Source organism: Ictidomys tridecemlineatus, chromosome 6, assembly GCF_052094955.1.
Source record: "Ictidomys tridecemlineatus isolate mIctTri1 chromosome 6, mIctTri1.hap1, whole genome shotgun sequence".
Taxonomy (NCBI): domain Eukaryota; kingdom Metazoa; phylum Chordata; class Mammalia; order Rodentia; family Sciuridae; genus Ictidomys; species Ictidomys tridecemlineatus.
The window spans coordinates 49923264-49927878 of record NC_135482.1 but is presented as its reverse complement, the minus strand read 5'-3'; the positions used below and the strand labels follow the sequence as shown (position 1 = coordinate 49927878).

The following is a 4615-nucleotide window of genomic DNA, read 5'->3' as shown; positions in this document are numbered from 1 at the left end:
TCAACAAATATAATCATTAGTAATCTTCAGAGAAGACATGGCCTTCTAGGGTAGGCAATGATACTGCACTGTTTTGGAAAAAAGGCCATCATGCAATTTCCTGCCTTGAACTAGGAGGAGAATCTTCCTTTTATTGTGATGTGTAATGTAACCATCAGCAATTTTTTAAAAAGCAAAAATAAGATGAAAAAATAAAGGACTGTCTTCCTCTTCCTATAGTTGAGGATTCAGTCTTAAAAGATCCCACTGACTTTTATTTCCAGGTAACCTCTGTTTTCTTCCAAAGCCTTATTGGACTCATTGTCCCTGGGACTGGTGGCCAGTCATAGGCTGGTTCTTTGTAATCTCCATTATCCAAAGTATCTTTGGCTGTGGATGGAGAGCTACTCCGGTGAGAAGATCCTCCTCCTCTATACTTGGACCTTCATTGTTAGCAGCTGCTTCTTTTAATAGCGATGTGGTAGGGGAGGAAGGCATATTAGAGATGCTCCTCTATTGTTCTCTATTTGGGGAAGGGAGAGTAGTACTGATTTGGGAAATAGAAGGTATGGCTGGGTTTTCATGTGTTAAAGCATTCTCATTTGAAGCAGAAACATCTGTGTTGCCTACAATTTGGCCTGGCAGATCTGTTTGTGATACATCAGTGGACACGGCCACAGGAGCTCCAGCCTTCCTGAGCCTGGATGCCCAGCAAGGGCAGGAGCTTTGCTTGTGTGGCCCCTTTATTGGGGTGAGGGGGCAGCAGACATAACCTAAATGTCTCTTGAAACTGCTGAACACTTGAGATGTGTAGTCAAAGAGTGATACACCATAAGGCAAGGCAAAGAATGACCAAAGTGATATAAAAGAGATAATTTTCAGAGAGTTTGGAGATCCAAGCTGGCAGAGACTGGAAGGTCCTCCTTGATGATCAGGTACATATAGTAAAGCACCTGGAAATGTCATGCCTTAGTAAAAAAGCTGAACTCTCCTTATTAAAAAAGTACTTCACACTTCAAATAACAAAGTTCAAACACAGCCTTCAAAAGGTAAAACCAATCTGCAAGTAACTTGGCTTCCAAAACAAAGCCCAATGCTCTTCCCAATGTAGGGAAAACTACACAATCTAGATATTCAATTATATGAAGCTTACATTGCCCTGCATTTGATTTTAAAAATCCACAACAGAGATCCCCAAACAGGACTATGTCACTCATAACCAGGAGAAAATTTGTCAATAGAAACAAAAATATTAGAGATGTTGAAGTTAGAAAATCAGAATGCTAAAACACCATTATAACCATGTTCAAGGGTTTAAAAGAAAATATGAACCTAATGAGAAGCAGGAGAATTTTTTTAATGGAACAGAATAGCACAATATTTGGAAAAAATAACTATGAATTAATAGGAGAAAGACCACATGAGTGAATGTGGTGAGGAGATAAGTCAACTTAAAGACACAGCACTAGAAAGTACAAAAATAAAGCAAAGAGGGAAAAAAGGTGAAAATAAAAATGAGCAGAGCATCTGTGACTTATGGAAAAAAATCATGTAGCCTACCACTCATAATTGGAGTTCTGCAAGGAATAAATAATTTTTTAAAAGAAATAATAGTTTAAATGGCTAAATTTGGAGAAAACTCAGACCTAAGGAATCCAAGAAACTCCATGCAGAATAAGCATTTAGAAATATATCTTATGAAAAACTTGCAGCTAACATTCAAATTCATAATGAAAGACTAAATGCTATCTTCTGAGGCCAGAAGCAAGGAGATTTGTTCTCAACATTGCTATTCAACGTTATACTGTAGGTATTATACTGTAGGTTTTTGGCAGTTCGGTAGTAAGAAAAAGAAATTAATGTTCAAGAGATCTGCAGGTGGATGCATCATGGTGAAAAATGTTGAAAGAGGAGAAAAATCTTAAAACAGCAAGAGAAATATAACTATTACTCACGGGGAACTCTAATAAAATCAGCAGATTACTTTCCATTAGAAATAATGGAAGCCATAATGGAGGAATAACATACTCAATGTCTGAAAACAAAAACAAAAATACCCTGGTAATCAAGAATGCTATATCCAATAAAGTTATCTTTTAAAAACTGAAGGTGAGGGCTGGGAATGTGGCTCAGGCGGTAGCGCGCTCGTCTGGCATGCGTGCGGCCCGTGTTCGATCCTCAGCACCACATACCAACAAACATGTTGTGTCCGCCGAGAACTAAGAAATAAATATTAAAAATTCTCTCTCTCTCTCTCTCTCTCTCTCTCTCTCTCCTCTTTAAAAAAAAAAAAAAAAAGAAGGTGAACCAAAAAAAAAATGCTCAGATAAATAAAAACAACGAATTTGTGGCTAACAGGGGTGTCTTGGAAGATATATGAAAAGAAGTTCCTTTGGCTAAAAGTAAGTGGCCCCAAACAGGGAAAAAAAAGCATTAAAAGATAATTTATGCAAATATAAAATGATAAATGCTATTTCTTGTTCTTTTAATTTTAAAAGCAATCTTAAATTCAACAAAACAAAAATTTTCATGGTTATGAATCATATTTTGAGGGCCTGCAATATATAGAAATGTTAATATATTTGCCAACAAAAGCAAAATAGATTCATGGGATCAAAGCTGCTTTGGTGTCAGAAAATGAGTGCAGATGGTAACTGAAATCCATAGGAAAAGGTGATGAAAGTCAGAAATAGTAAAGAGCTTATTATAACACAAGCTATACATATATACTTTCTTTTCTTTTCTGTTAGTTGATTTAGAATATATAAAATTGAATGAAATATTAGCAATATAACATTTGTGTGTGTGTGTGTGTGTGTGTGTGTGTATAGCAATACAGTAAAAGTATTGGGAAAAGAGGCGTATATGAAAAATGTTTTTATATCTCATTGAAATTAAGGTAGTATAAATCTGTTTCTGATAAGTTGGATCGGTAAGAGTAGGGCAATCTCTAAGGACAGAACTAAAATTTTTTTAAAAAGTTAAAACATCCGAAAGTACTTAGTGCAAAAAAAAAAATAGTAAGGAATAATAGAGGAAAAAACATGAGACAGAAAAAATTTTAAAGGGCAAATGAATCAACTAAATCAATAGTAACTTTAAATGTGAATGGATTATACAATCCAATAAAAGGCAGAGATTGTAAGAATAGACAAAAAATAGACAAAAAAAAAGGAATTAGAAGATGTGAGCAACATTATAAAACAAGTAAACCTAGGAACTGAGGGCAGGCAGGATAGCTCAGTAGTAAAGAATGTGCTAAGCATGAGCAAAGCAAAGAAAGAAAGACCTAGTTGGTATTTCTATCTAACAACAGCAGAATACATGCTTTTCTCAAGTGCCCTTCAGATGTCCTGCAGAATAGACCATTTGCTAAGCCATAAAACAAGCCTTAATAAATTTAAAGGGAAATAAATAATAGGAAATACATTCTCTGACAAGTATAAAATTAGAAATCAATAACAAGGAAATTTGGAGAAAGTTATTTGAAAATAGTGCATTCCTCAATGACCAATAGGTTAAAGAAGAAATCAAAAGAGAAATTAGAAAATATTTCGAGGGCTGGGGTTGTGGCTCAGCGGTAGAGTGCTCGCCTTGAACGTCTGAGACCCTGGGTTCGATCCTAAGCACCAGGTAAAAATAAATAAGTGAAATCAAGGTACTGTGTCCAACTACAACTAAAAAAAAATAAATAAATATTGAAAAAAATACTTTGAGATGAACAAATGTGAACATATAACATCCTGAAACTATGGGATACAACTAACAGTTTAAAAAATAATTTATAGCTGTAAGTACCTGTAATTAAAAAAGAAGATGATTTCACATCAATAATTTAAGCTGCTGCCTTATGATACTAGAAAAAGAAGAGTAACTAAGGAAAGCAGAAGAAAAGAAATAAAGAGATTAGAACAGAAATTCATGAAATAAAGACCAGGAAACAGAGGAAATCAAAGGAAACAAACATTGATTCTTTGGAAAGATTGACCAAATTGGCAAATAATATTTCCTGTTATGGTTTAGATATTATGTGTCCCCCAAAAGGTCATGTGTGAGAGAATGCATGAGAGTTTAGAGGTGAAATGATTGGGAAATGGGAACCTTCACCTAATTAGTGCATTAATCCTCTGATAGGGATTAACTGGGTGTAACTGTAGACAGGTAGGGTGTCACTGGAGGAGGTGGGTTAATGGGGATGTCATTAGGGTTTTTTATTTTGTCCAGGAAAGGGGAGAGTGATCTCTCCCCGCCCCCCTTCTTGGTGGCCAAGTCCTGACCTGCTTTTATTTGCCATATTATCTCACCATTATATTCTGCTTTACCTTGAGCCCTGAGGAATGGAGCCAGCCATCTGTGGACTGAGACTCTGATATCATGAGCCCTCAAATAAACCTTTCCTCCTCTAATTGTTCTTGTCAGGTCTTTTGATCATGGCAATGAAAAAGCTGACTAAAACAGAAATTGGTACCAAGAAGTGGGGTTGTTGCTGTGACTAACCTCATCATGCATTTCAGAAGATTTTGGAGCTTTTTGGAATTTGTGGGAGGAATTTTGAAAAGTTTAGAGATGCAAGCTGGAAAGTTTTAGGTTGTTGTTAAGAATGATACAGGCCAGACATGTGGGTGGTGGGAACATG

General features: G+C 35.8%; 1 pseudogene; it reads right to left on the bottom strand.

Moving 5' to 3' along the window:
• Positions 1-945, bottom strand: LOC101966720 (keratinocyte-associated transmembrane protein 2 pseudogene; annotated as a pseudogene).
• Between the last annotated feature and the right edge of the window lie 3670 nt (positions 946-4615).